Source organism: Aquarana catesbeiana, linkage group LG02 (genome assembly GCF_042186555.1).
Source record: "Aquarana catesbeiana isolate 2022-GZ linkage group LG02, ASM4218655v1, whole genome shotgun sequence".
Taxonomy (NCBI): domain Eukaryota; kingdom Metazoa; phylum Chordata; class Amphibia; order Anura; family Ranidae; genus Aquarana; species Aquarana catesbeiana.
The window spans coordinates 272759230-272774351 of NC_133325.1; the positions used below are offsets into that span (position 1 = coordinate 272759230).

A 15122-nucleotide genomic window follows, 5' to 3' on the forward strand; every position below is an offset into this window, starting at 1 on the left:
CTGAAGATCTTAAAAAAAAAATATTCCCAACGTGTTCACATCCTTTGTCTGACAATGAATAAAGGCTGTCAGCCAATAATCCGGAAGCTAGTTTCCTGAAAGAAAATGTCAGTGGTAATGAGCTGATGCTTGAGTGGAACCTCTGTAGGCAATCCATGATGGTTGCTAAGCTGCTTATTATCATCAAGAATGCAACCGACAGGAACTCTTATATAACATTTTTCAAACCTTAAATGGCACATTGTGTTAAGAACATGGTTATATTAAACATAATTAGAAGTATACCATTGTATTTCCTGATTTCATTTGAAGATTTGTCACCACATAAGCGTTTCATGCATTCATTTGCTCATTTAGGCTTCAATGATTTTCTACACAGAAGAAACCCAAATCTGCTCAAGATACCAAATTATATTTTGATGGTTACATAACATAATTGTGCATCTGAATTCCAGTCTAACCTTCAGTCTTGCACAGTTGTACAGTCTCCTCTACTATACTGAAATCGCTTACTCTGATTTCACTGCACACTGAGCTTCTCATAGTGTGCATTAAAAGCTGCATAATATCAGATACAGCCTACCTCATTTCTTGGAGCTTGTCCAGAATCTTCTAGCCCTCCCCTTTCATTCATTAATTTTGGTAGTGGAGACTCAGCATCACATGTGGCCCTTACCCAGGGTAATGTACATGCCTACCTAGGAGCACCCACTCCTCTAGACTGACATTCCCTACCAAGCATTTTGATGTTTAAGTGGTAGTAAAGTCCACTTATTTATTTATACGTACAGATATGCCTATAATAAGGCTTACCTGTAGGTACAGTAAATCTCTCTGAAACATGCACTGTTTAGGAGAAATGTACTTTAGTTGTAGCTGGTGACATCATCAGTGCATATGCAATGAGGTGAGTGGGGATTATACGCCTGTTTATTTGTCTCTTCTTCATTGACCTACCTATGTATATTGTGAATAGGCGGTCTCAATGATGAAACATAGAAGATCTGCCTGGCTTTGTATATCACATTAAAATTACTCAAATTCTTATCTTTTCTTCACTACTTGGTGTTTCACTGACCTGGAAGAAGTGCCTGCATATCAGGGGTCAGGACACTAAATATGCACGTGCTGCTCCTAGGTTAAGAAGTTGCAGGGGTGGATTTACTAAAGGAGTAGGACATGTTTACTCTGAAAAGTAATCTTTCACTTTTCAGGCGAATTTTCTCAGTTTAGTAAATAAGGTGAAACTGTCAATCATCCAATTAGGTAAATTTGTGAAACAGAGGGCCGGCGTTGGGACTTTAAATATGCTAATGAGAACACAATTAGAGTCTATACATTTTTTTTTTAATACAAAAAGTTTTAATGTTTCACATAAAAAGACAACATTTTCTTTAAAAGACTTTTGTACAAAAGAACCTTCAAACAGTTCAGAGCTTCAGCGGTATTATAAATACATGCATTCGTGGGTGGTATACGAGTTTCGTGGGATCCCCCGTTTCTTCAGGACCATACGTGTATCATGAATGTGGTATGTATAATGCTCTTACTATGATCAAAAACCTTTTTTTTCTTGATCATAGTACGAGCCTTATACATAACGCATTCATGATACATGTAGCGTTCTAAAGTAGCGGGGGATCCAGCGAAAACGCATATATCACCCATGAATGCATGTATTTATAATACTGCTAAAGCTCTGAACTGTTTGAAGGTTCTTTTGGACAAAATGTTGTCATTTTATGTGAAACAATAAAACTTTATGTATTTTAAAAAAGATATACATATATATATATATATATATATATATATATATATATATATATATATATATATATATACTATGATTGAGTTCTCATTGACATATTTAAAGTCCTGATGCCACCCCCCTCTTTCACAAATTTACCTATACATTTATGGGATGCTGCCAATGTTACCCTAATTAAATGTAAATATACACGAAATGTCACCTGCTAAATCATCCGCACCACACCAAATTTCCTTTTAAAGTGAAATTTTCCTCCTTGTAAAGTGAACCTGCAGTACTCCCTTAGTAAATAAACCCTGCTGAGTAATAAAGGAATGGTTAGGATAACAGCCCTGAGGCATGAACATTTAAAATGACAGCTTCCCTCATTTTTCCTATGTAGCGTTTCCCCCACAGCAATTTGGGTTCTCTGTTCTGCACCTCAACTCCAAGTACACTTTCAGCCCCTCTGACAGACCTAGTTGAATGAAAATTACTGCAAGCACTTACAAGATAATGAGTATAGATACCTTTATTTGGCTGTGAATAAGCACCAGGAAATAGACACAAGACAGTTTAGTGGTAAATGAACCCAATGTATTGGTGTGGGTTCACTATGCCAAGATACAGTGCTATGAAATTAAATGATTCAGATCATCAAACAATTTTAATATTACACAAAGATAACCCAAGTATATCCAAGATGCAGTTTTTAAATTATTATTTCATTTATTAAGGAAAAAAAGCTGTTTAAACCCGTCTGGCCTTATGTGGAAAGGTAATTGCCCCCTCTCATGCTGAATCATGAATGAACTGTGATTAACCACATTTTTTTGAAAAGCTGAGTTAAATTTCACTTGCCACACTCAGCCCTGATTACTGCAAGACCTGTTAAATCGAGAAATCACATAAATAGAAGCTGTCTGACAAAGTGAAGCACGCTAACAGATCACAAAAAGCAATTAAAAAAAATTCAAGAACAGATTAGAAACAAAGTAATGTGCATGTATTGGTCTAGGAAGGGTTGTAAAGCCATTTCTAAGTCTTTGGAACTCCAGTGAACCACGGGGAGAGCCATTATCCACAAATTGAGATAACTTGGAACAATGGTGAACCTTCCCAGAAGTGGCCGGCCTAGAGAAATTACTCCAAGAGCATGACGACGACTCAACCAGGAGGTCATAAAAGAACTTAGAACAACATCTAAAGAACTGCAGGCCTCACCTGCCTCAGGTACGATCAGTGTTCATGATTCAACAATAAGAAAGAGACTGGGCAAAAATGGCATCCATGGGAGAGTTCCAAGGCCAAAGCCACTGCTGACCAAAAAGAACACAAAGATTCATCTCACATTTACCAAAAAACATCTTAATTATCCCCAAGACTTTTAGGCAAATATTCTGTGGACTGATGAGACATAAATGTAACTTTTTGGAAGGTGTGTGTCCCGTTACATCTGGCATAAAATGAATATACAGCATTTCATAGCAAGAACATCATACCAAAAGTCAGACATGGTGGTGATAGCGTGATGGTCTGGGGCTGCTTTGCAGCTTCAGGAGCTGGACGACGTACCATAATTGATGGAACCATGAATTCTGAGCTCTATCAGGAAATCCTAAAGGAGAATGTCCAGCCATCAGTTTGTGACCTCAAGCTCCTCTACACTTGGGTTATGCAGCAGGACAATGATCCAAATGGTTCAAACAAAGCAAAATTTAGGTTTTGGAGTGGCCGAGTGAAAGCCCGGACTTAAATCCAATTGGGATGCTGTATCGTGACCTTACACAGGCCGTACATGCTGGAAAACCCTCCAATGTGGCTGAATTAAAAAAAATCTGCAAAGAAAAGTGGGCCAAACTTGCTCCACAGCAATGTGAAAGACTTATTAACAGTTATCGCAAAAGCTTGATTGCAGTTGTTGCCGCCAAGGGTGGCACAACCAGTAATTAGGTTTAGGGGGCAATTACTTTTTCACATAAAGTCATTTAGGTTTGGAAAGCTTTTTTGCTTTAATAAATGAAACCATTGTTTAAAAACTGCATTTTGTATTTACTCCGATTATCTTTGTGTAATAATACAATTGTTTGATCTGAGTCATTTAAGTGGGACAAATATGCAAAAAACAAAATCATAAAGGGGGAGAATACTTTTTCACAGCATTGTAACATGGAAAAGAGTTCTGTGTCACTAGACTGGGATTAACTCATGAATCAGCAAAGTCAGTAATAAAAAGTGCATATAAGCATCAAAAGAGAAGTAGAATGGGATGACAAGAAAACAAATATATATATAATTTTTTTATTTTTATTTTCACCTAGATGGCTGCAGCTGTCCCCATGCCAGTCAGGCATGTGAGTGGATCCTGACATTATTGCCTTGACTAGCTCTGTGACGTCAGCCAACAGCAGACTTTAGCCTGCTGTTGGCTGAATCTGTGTCACAGGAGTGAAAAATGAATTGCACTCCCGTGACCCACAGAGCTTTTGCCATACTTCTCCTTTTAATTGCAATGTGAAATACTATAATTAATCTAGAGTGCACTCTAGAAGAATGGTTAGGGTATGGTGCAATGTTCCCTAAGAGGTAGCTCTTAGCATAAGCAATACAGTGCCTTTAAAAAGTATTCATACCCCTTGAAATTTTCCACAGTTTGTCATGTTACGACCAAAAATGTAAATGTATTTTATTGGGATTTTATGTGATAGACCAACACAAAGTGGAACATAATTGTGAAGTGGAAGGAAAATGATAACTGGTTTTCAACATTTTTTACAAATAAATATCTGAAAAGTGTGGTGTGCAAATCTTTTTGGATATGTCTCTACCAGCTTTGCACATCTAGAGAGTGACAATTTTGCCCATTCTTCTTTGCAAAATAGCTCAAGCTCTGTCAGATTGGATGAAAAGCGTCTGTGAACAGCAGTTTTTAAGTCTTGCCACAGATTCTTAATTGGATTTAGGTCTGGAATTTGACTAGGCCATTCTAACACATGAATATGCTTTAATCTAAACCATTCCATTGTAGCTCTGGCTTTATGTATAGGGTCGTTGTCCTGCTGGAAGGTAAACCTCCGCCCCAGTCTCAAGTCTTTTGCAGACTCTAACAGGTTTTCTTCTAAGATTGCCCTGTATTTGGCTCCATCCATCTTCCCATCAACTCTGACCAGCTTCCCTGTCCCTGCTGAAGAAAAGCAGCATGATGCTACCACCACCATGTTTCAAGATGGAGGATGTGTTCAGGGTGATGTGCATTGTTAGTTTTCCGCCACACATAGCGTTTTGCTCTTAGGCCAAAAATTTCAATTTTGGTCTCATCTGACCAGAGCACCTTCTTCCACATGTTTGCTGTGTCCCCACATAGCTTCTCACAAACTGCAAATGGGACTTCTTATGATTTGTGGAGTGCACAACTAATAGCTGTCCTGTTGACAGATTCCCCCCATCTGAGTTGTGGATCTCTGCAGCTCCTCCAGAGTTACCATGGCTGCTTCTCTGAAAAATGCTCTCCTTGCCCGGCCTGTCAGTTTAGGTGGATGGCCATGTCTTAGCAGCCTTGCATTTGTGCCATACTCTTTCCATTTTCCTTGGGATATTTTTTCATAACCTAACCCTGCTTTAAACTTCCCCACCACTTCATCCCTGACTTATCTTGTGTGTTCCTTGGCCTTCATGATGCTGTTTGTTCACTAAGGTTCTCTAACAAACCTTTGAGGGCTTCACAGAACAGCTGTATTTATACTGGGATTAAATTACACACAGATGGACTATATTTACTAATTAGGTGACTTCTGAAGGTAATTGTTTTCACTAGATTTTACCTAGGGGTATTAAAGTAAAGGGGGCTGAATACAAATGCACTCTACACTTTTCAGATATTTATTTGTACAAGATTTTGAAAACCATTGATCACTTTTCTTCCACTTCACAATTTTGTGCCACTTTGTATTGGTCTATCACATAAAATCCCCCCAAAAATTTACTTTTTTGGTTGTAACATGACAAAATGTGGAAAATTTCGAGGGGTATGAATACTTTTTCAAGACACTGTCGGTGAAGATATCTATGTAGCAGCTATAAAGGGGCCAGTCTTTAGTCTTAAAGGATAAGTTCACCTTTCGTAAAATGTTACACCCATATTCATGGTGTAACATGTAACATGTTATGAATGGACTCTCACCTCCCTGATTCCCCGATTTGACAGCAAAACTACAATGTCCAGCAGCCTTTGCAGCTGTTGGCTTGTAGTTTTCAATGAATTACCATGGTATGTACTGGCACAGATACACTGGCAGATCTGCTGGAGACCTGCATGGCACTAGCTGTGTCCTGTACAGCCTGAGAAAATGCAGCTCTTTCCCTCCTCCTGGCAATCTCTGAGAAATACAGTTCAAAAGCTCTTAATTACAGTATAGTGTCTCTCCTCTAGACTACAATTCCCACAGTGCATTGCTGCTCGACTATTGAATTGTTCGTGCTTAACAGCTCCCTCTTGTTGCTGATATAGCTGTTAACCAGTTCTGCACTGCAGGGCAGCATCTACAGAGAGCAGCTGCAGCCAGTGTTTCTCTCATGCAGCGTACATACAGGCGGACAATCCGACCGTGTGTGGGCTTCATCGGACCTCCGACGGACCTTTTCGGTCGAAAATCCGACGAACTTTAGATTTGAAACATGTTTCAAATCTTTCCACCGGAACTCCGCCGGATCCAGTTCCTATCGGGAAGCCAGTTCGTCTGTATGCTGGTCCAACGGACCAAATACGACGCAAGGGCAGCGAGCGCGAGGCTACAATGTCCCTTAGATCTGGTATGGATTTTAAGGGGAACCCCCTACGCCGAAAAAACGGCGTGGGGGTCCCCCAAAATTCATACCAGACCCTTATCCGAGCACGCAGCCCGGCCGGTCAGGTAAGGGGGTGGGGAGGAGCGAGCGGCCCCCGCCTCCGGTACCGTACCAGGCCGCATGCCCTCAACATGGGGGGGTGGGTGCTTTGGGGGAGGAGGGCACCCTGCGACCCCCCCACCCCAAAGCACCTTCGGGAAGACCCCCGAAGTCGGAAGAAGACCCCAGGAGCTGCCTAATAAATTACTTTAAAAACCTGTGTAGTGTGTTTTTTTATTGACACTTTTTTTCCCCAGGTGAATGGGTAGGGGTACAGGATTCCCGGATTCTGATAAGCCCCCCGCCCGCAGACCCCAACAACCAATGGCCAGGGTTGTCGGGAAGAGGCCCTTGTCCTCATCAACATGGGGACAAGGTGCTTTGGGGTGGGGGGCCACAGGGCGCCCCCTCCCCCAAAGCACCCACCCCCCCATGTTGAGGGCATGCGGCCTGGTATGGTTCAGGAGGAGGGGGGCGCTCGCTCGTCCCCACCCCCTTTCCTGACCGGCCGGGCTGGGATAAGGGTCTGGTATGGATTTTGGGGGGACCCCCATGCCATTTTTTCGGCATAGGGGTTCCCCTTAAAATCCATACCAGACCTAAGGGCCTGGTATGCTCTGCGACGGGGCTTGCAAGGTGTCAATCTCACTGATAAACTGGCGAGATTGACTTCCTTTTCTAGTCCCATCGTACCTCATCACGTTCAAAATGAGTGGACTTTAGTCGGTGTGTGGGCAAGTCCGTTCATTCGGAAGTCCGCCGTAACTCCGTTGAAATTCCGTCGGGAAGACCGGCGGACCTAGTCTGCCGGAAAGTCCGGTCGTGTGTAGGCAAGTCCGTTCATTCGGAAAGTCCGTCGTAAGTCTGCCGGAAGTCCATCGGGAAGACCGTCGGACCTAGTCTGCCAGAAAGTACAGTCGTGTGTACAGGGCATTACTCTCCACTCTTAGCCAAGCACCTGGCTACACATATATGCATTCAATTTAAGTACTGGAGCAAGGATTGTTAGGGTTAGGCTCAATTTAAGGTTGGAAGGTTAGAGGGGATTGTAGCTGTATTAGTACTCTTGTAATTCATGCACCTTGAAAAATTAAAGTGGTAGTTAACTTTGTGTGTGACCTTGCAATGGTGCTAACATATGGGTGCAATGAATATTTCCTAAACGTGCACCTTTTTGGAGATATTCACATCAGCAATAGCTGATGACATCATCCGGGCATGTGCAGTAATGCTCTGCATTCAGGGCATACAGAGTGTGCCGCGGAATGCTGGGTGTCGTGCTGCAATTGTGACTCCTGTGAGCATGTGCAGGAGTGACATCATCACGGCCCAGCCATTCAAACGGCCGAAGCCCACAAACCCAAAAGGAAGATCAGATGAAGATGGAAGCCCCAGTAGTGGTGACAGAGCACTGCTATAGGGCTTTGTTTGAAAGGTAAGCTTGTCATAATGCGCTAGTATGTGTGCATACTAGCACAGTATAGCATAAACCTGCAGGGGGCCCAGTTTTTTTTTGCCAGTTTACTATTGTTTTAACTGTTATTTCAACTAACAGTGTATTACATACTCAGTTGAGAATATAGGGTTTGGAGTATGATTGTTGCCACAGCAAAAAAATCGTATGAACTGGTGTGAGTGACATATGTTTAGATGGCCAATAAAAATATGCAAATTTATGTGCCTATTCCCAATATATTTAAAACCTCTGTGCCAACACATCAGTGTCAAAAATAGTTGAAGCAATTTTGAGGGACCAAAAAAGCACCGCGTGACCTGTACTACAGAAAGACATGCTACAATTGAAGGCTTCATGCAAATATGTTCCTTCGGGGAAAATGTCTTTACATTTTTCAAATTGTGTTTTTCATTTTATGTATATTAATATTAGCATATTGACATTAGCCATACAATTCTACTTTTGTTATGGTAGGAATGGTGTTATAAATATCTCTTAAGATGAAAAAAAAACATCTTGGCTGCACAATCTTTAAAATTGCTTTTTGACAGTCAGTGTGTTATCTGAAGCAAGAGGCAGTTATAGATCTACAGGGTAGCAGCAAAATCTGTATCTCTCATTAAAGTAGGGGGAACTACTTATAAAAGAGACAAGTGCACAGTAAGTAAAGACAAATTGCTCAAGAGTGTCAAGTGTTCTAACACCTCTTGACACTCTATAGGTTACTGTTGTGCTTAAAAGCAAAGCAAATAATTAACACAAGTTTACATCCACAGTAACAGCTAACATTATACAGTGTGTGTGAAATAAAAGAGCTGGGTTGTTCATAGAGGATTCCAACAGGGTTACAAGCAAGAATAACAGCAAAGAAATGCATTGAAATAGAGAAATCACACATTTAGAAATGAAAAGGGTACACACCCCAAAAAAATTGCAATATGGAAAAGTTCCCCCAAGGATTTTTTTAGCAGCAAAACAGGGTTAAATTTGTCAAAAAAAGAAGAGGTAACTGTTTGTAAAATTCTTTTTATTGCTATATGAAATTCCAATAGCATGTATGAATTAAAATATGAGCTCTGGTTATGCAACACATTTCATCATGAATAGCGATATTGATACAGTGGAGGAAAACATTACATTACAGAATGCCAGCCACATAGATACCCCAAAAACTTTAATACAAACTATGCATCTAAAAATATTATATGTGAAAATAGAACAAAAAAGGGGAGAGGAGGAACCTCAGCTGCTCCTAAGGAAAAACCGGTGTTCACAAGTGATAAATACCTGGCCATATGTCGGCCCCACTTTTTAAAGATTCACCCGGTTCCACCTTCTACCTGGGGTATTTCAAAAAGAATAAATGTTTAGAAAAACCACCAGAGTAATTGTCCTCTGAATTAAGTATATATAGAACAAAATTTGTGAAGAGATCACGAAGCAATTCTTCATAAAGGACAGGTCAGTGGATAATTTTAAATCATTTATTGATTATCCATATCTACAAAAAAGCTTAGCCAAAATCGCAAAATAGAATACACAGATAATACCCCTATCTCCAATACAAAATAAAAAGACCTAATGTCTATATAGGACAGCAGTGGCCACCGTGTCACTGGTTCAACCAAAAATATCCCCTTTCATTCACACACGCACTCACACACATGTATAGATCTGGATCGATGCAAAATTGGGTAAAGTTAATGGTAACAGATATCCATGAACACTGGGTCAGTGCCAATGATAGTAATCAGGCTCTCTGCTTGTGGAAATATATGAGTCCATGGCTATTTCTCCTCAAGAAAAAGAAAACGAGAAGTTATCTGTTGGTTTTTATGAAAGTGCTAGTGCTGTGTGTGTTTCCTTCATAGCTCCGTTATGGAAACTCTGTAGCAAAGGAGAAAGATCCTTGTATATATTTGTATAGGCAGTTATTGTGAAATAGCTGACTAGTGCCACAAAGTTTCAACCTGGATAATACACTGAGAGTTGACTTATCACTGAAATGGTAATCTCGATAACAGATACAAGAATATGATACAGCTCACCACCTCTCCTGATATAGAGTTGCTCGCAGCTTGAGGCATCTAGACGGGATTTTCCGTGATCCACTGGTATCGTCACAGCCGCTGCAGGGGGATGCCGATCAGGTGTGGTAGAGCTGTGTTCTTTGCAGGATACAAAGGTCCGTTGGTAATTAAGGTAAACGAGATAAGTCAGCCAAATGCATGGAAAGTCTTTCTCCTAGCAATGCGATAGAGGTATCACCCCTATTCGTTAGAGCGATGATCGCTCTCCAGGTATAGGTTGCCAGATCGAAGAAGAATTTAAAAGGGGGGGATCCAGTGGGCAGATGGCGGTCCCGGTGTCCTCATCACGGATACCATGTTTGTCGTAATGCTTACATGTTTCGCTTTGTGAAAAACTTCTTCAGAGCATGATGAGGACACTGGGACCGCCATCTGCCCACTGGATCCCCCCTTTTAAATTCTTCCTCGAAGAATTACGTTAAATTCTTCCTGTTCTGAAAATATTATATATAGTCCTGTATCAGGTATAATAACAAAACATATTGAAGGTTTATCTTATGGGAGCTATGTGCTTATTCAATATTCCATATTCTTTATTATATACACTATATGTATACAGTTTGTGAAATGAATCTTGGCTATATATATGTACACCAAAAAATGGAGCTAGGTCTATTGGGCAAAGTCGGTCTCATAATCTGACATTGAATTTGCCCATTTTTCGCCCTGAAAAATGCTCACTTTTATTTAATCATGTGATTTTTTACAATATTAGAATATTGAAAGCAACACAGCTCAACATTTTGACTTTTCATGTGTGAAAGGGGGGGGGGGGGGGGTGTTTATCCACCTAGAGAAGTCGAAATAGAGAAATGCACTGAGGTGCTCCCTTCCTCTCCTTTCACATGAGCCCATCCTCATATTGTGCTTTGCAGAAAGGAACTGCATCCACACGTTTTGATTCCAATAATTAAAAAAAGCTCATCTATGGTTTTACAGGTAGGCAAACAACTTTTGCTTGTCATGTCACTGCAGGTTCCTGAACTACTTATCCCAGATACCCTTGCAGCAAATTAATCATGTGGGTGCCTGTGTCCATACTTTCTTTTAAGGGGGGTTTTGATTTGGTTTTGAATATAACCAGAACTGCTTGAACTCCTTCTGTCTTTCGATTAACAGAAGTTTCAACGGCAGGACAGTATACTGCTCTACATGCAACATTATAGGTTCCCTGGCCAAGCTGAGTTACTTTACACTGGCAGCCAATTTAGAGGATTGAGGGTAAAAATTACTTAGAGGGACTATTCCAACATTATATGTTTAGCTTTCTTAAAGTGTTTGTAAACCCTCACTTATAGCCAGTGAAGTGAATAGCCTCAGGTGATACACAAAGAAGAAACAAATCCTGCTACATAAGTTTTGCTTGTATATCTGCTGTCTTCCCCTTTCTACATTCTTTGGAAAATAAGTGTAGATCGTGTTAGGGGTGAGTGAGGAGCCTGGGCTCACACCGTGTGAGAGCGAATTGGAGCAAAGGGACAGCCCCCCTCCACACAGGCACAGGTAAAGGAGCAAGAAGTGCTGTAGTCTGAATAGACAAGCTCTCTGCTTATCTATCTCTAAGCTCCCTCCCCAACACAAATTTTCAGTTACTGTTATCTTATGTGTCTCTCAGAAGAGCTTTGGAGAGAGATAACACTACAGATAGATGTGTTTAGGTCAAATGTCATGAATGGGATTTACAACCACTTTAAAGCTTAAACGTAATCAAAAAGTGTTTAAAAAATCAGCAAAAGTTTTAGTTGAAATCTTCAGTCCTCTGATCCCCCCCTCAACCCACTATGAATGGAGGATTGGTTGATGAATGGATGTTTGGCCTACTCCATTCATAGAATGTATTGAGTGGAGGTGGGCAAAAAAGGCAGGCATAGTCGGCACTCTTGGCACTAGGGATGAGCCGAACACCCCCCAGTTTGGTTCGCAGCAGAACATGCGAACAGACCAAAAATTTGTTAAACACCGTTAAAGTCTATGGGACTTGAACGTGAAAAATCAAAAGTGCTAATTTTAAAGGCTAATATGCAAGTTTTTGTCATAAACAGCGTTTAGGGACCCAGGTCCTGCCTGAGGGGACATGAATCAATGCAAAAAAAAGTTTTAAAAACAGCCGTTTTTTCGGGAGCAGTGATTTTAATAATGCTTAAAGTGAAACAATAAAAGTGAAATATTTCTTTAAATATCATGCCCGGGGAGTGTCTATATTAAGCCTGTAAAGTGGCTCATTTTTCCCATGTTTGGAACAGTCCCTGTACAAAATGACATTTCTAAGGGAATAAAAGTCATTTAAAACTGCTTGCGGCTGTAATGTAATGTTGCCCCCCCCAGCCTGAGGTGAACCCCGCACCCAAATTTAAAAAAAAAAGGCGTGGGGCCTCCAGGCCCTAAATACTCTTAACAGCAGCAGTATACAGGCGGTCCCCAGGTTACAAACAAGATAGGGACTGTAGGTTTGTTCTTAAGTTGAATCTGTTTGTAATTTGGAACAGGTACATTTTCTAAGTGTAGCCCCAGCCAAAAAATCTATTTTTAAGCTTTTTAGATAACATAGGGAAGGGTTATCATCACCCCTGTAACATTTGTTTTGCTGTCTGTTGCCCTGTTCAGAAGATTTCACCTCACTTTCTGTCCCAATGACAATTGGATTTTAAAAATTTTGGGTTGTAGTAGAAACAAGGATTGGTGTTAAAGCATCAGTGGAGACACCTTTTCCCATATTAACTCTTACAGGAGAGAATTTCCCTTCCTAGGGGTAGATTTCCTCTCACTTCCTGTTGTCTCCCTCCGTTTGTAAGTAGGAGTCGTTTGAAAATAGGGGGCCGCCTGTATATACTATACGGCCTGCCCTATACACTCGGCAGAAAATTGGGCCTTAGGTGTTGGTGTATGTATTGTGTACACCACCAGGAAAGTAGTAGCAACTACTAAGTAGTGCACGGTACTGTGTACACCAACAGAAGTTTAACAACAACTATGGGTGCACTCTATGTATTGTGTACACCACCAGGAAAGTAGTAGCAACTGCACTAGGGGTGCACGGTACTGTCTACATCAACAGAAGTTTAATAACAACTATGGGTGCACTGTATGTATTGTGTACACCACCAGGAAAGTAGTAGCAACTGCACTAGGGGTGCACGGTACTGTGTACACCAACAGAAGTGTAATAACAACTATGGGTGTACTGTATTGTGTACACCACCAGAAAAGTAGTAGCAACTGCACTATGGGTGCACAGTACTGTATACTGAATATTAGAGTATATTAGTATACTCTAAGTATATTCTAAGTATATTAGAAACAGTACACCAGGAACGGCCTGCAGTGAGATGTAGCTGAACTGTATGCAGTGCATATATATATATATATATATATATATATATATATATATATGAGACTATCTGTATATATATATATATATATATTAAATACATTGCAGCTAACTGAATCACCTGCCTGCCTGAAGTATATTAGGAACAGTACACCAGGAATGGACTGCAGTCAGATCTAGCTAAACTGGATATAGTGGATATATATATATATATATATATATATATATATATATATATATATATATATATATACACAAGACTGTCTGTATATATATTAAATACACTGCAGCTAGCTGAATAATCTTCCTGCCTGCCTGCTCAATCTAAATGAGACTCTCTCTCCATCCACGGCAACAAAACACTACACGATGCCGACGTGCAGGCAGCCTTATATAGTGTGGGGCGTGGACTTAGTTACCCTGAGCCATGGTTGGCGAAAGGCACCCTGCCTTTGGCCAATTATGGCTCTCTTAACTGAGGGCGCTGTGATTAGCCAAAGCATGCAGGTCATGGTGCATGCTCTGGCCAATCATCATACAGTAATGCACTGCGCTCCCGCGGTGCATTATGGGCCGTTAGGCGCCGTTCGAATTTGGAGCGAATGTCCCATAATGTTCAGTTTTCGACGAACGGGCGAACAGCCAATGTTCGAGTCGAACTCATGTTCGCCCCAAACAGAAAGCTCATCCCTACTTGGCACAGTCCCACTTGTATTAACACTCACAGCATTGGGAGATTAAGGCTGAAAGGGTAGGGGAGAGGTGACAGAGAACTTAAGATTTCAACTTAAACCTTAGCCAGTAATACAAGGGACAATTCTCTTCATTTTAAGTAATGCCCCTGTGCTGATTTTTAAAAAGTTTTGACTCAACTTAGGCTGGCCATAGATGGATTGAAATTCAGTTGGTTTAGCAGGGACCAGATGAATTTTGATCCATGTGTGGTCGCCCCCACTCATCGATCAATTTTTTGTCAAACAGGAATATTGGGGAACTTTTCTCGATCAGCGATTGCAGCAAATTGGCTACAGCCACTAATCAGTATATTCTGACAACAGAGAGCCCTGCTGTCAGGCTACAATGTCCCAGCTGGGAAGATTCCTTCATTGTCCTTGCTTGTGTGGATGGAGGAATCCACTCTTTTATTTTCACTCAGAACACTCACTGAATGAAAAAAAAGACCCATCTATGGCTGGCTTTAAACCAATATACAAGCTTATATTTTGAGAGACATCTTTTATCATTAAAGGGGACTTGCTCTTTTTATTGGCAGTAGATTGGGGAAGTTGCACTAAGAATGCTGGTGAATTCAGTGTAGCGTTATCGTTATCCTTTGACGCTAAATGTTGACCTTGATTTGTCTGACCTTTGCTGAAAATATATCTGCATGATTTGTTTGTCAATTTACTGTTATGCCTTAGATTTTTTTTCCAAACAAAACTCTTTTCAAAGGGAATACCAACTTACAAGCCCTGGTTCAAATACATTTTTCCATGGTATGTAGCCCCGTTATTACCTAATTTTTTGAGTGGTTTTACAAGAAAGCAAGAATAACTAAAAATGTTACACTCAAAGCCCCCAGAGTCTAATTACAATTAAAACTTGTGATAATACTAT

At 40.7% G+C, this 15122-nt stretch overlaps 1 protein-coding gene across 3 annotated transcripts in view; it reads left to right on the plus strand.

Moving 5' to 3' along the window:
- Positions 1-15122, plus strand: part of NALCN (sodium leak channel, non-selective) — a 948399-nt gene that overhangs the window by 517169 nt on the left and 416108 nt on the right. The gene's annotated exons all lie outside the window — the stretch shown is intronic.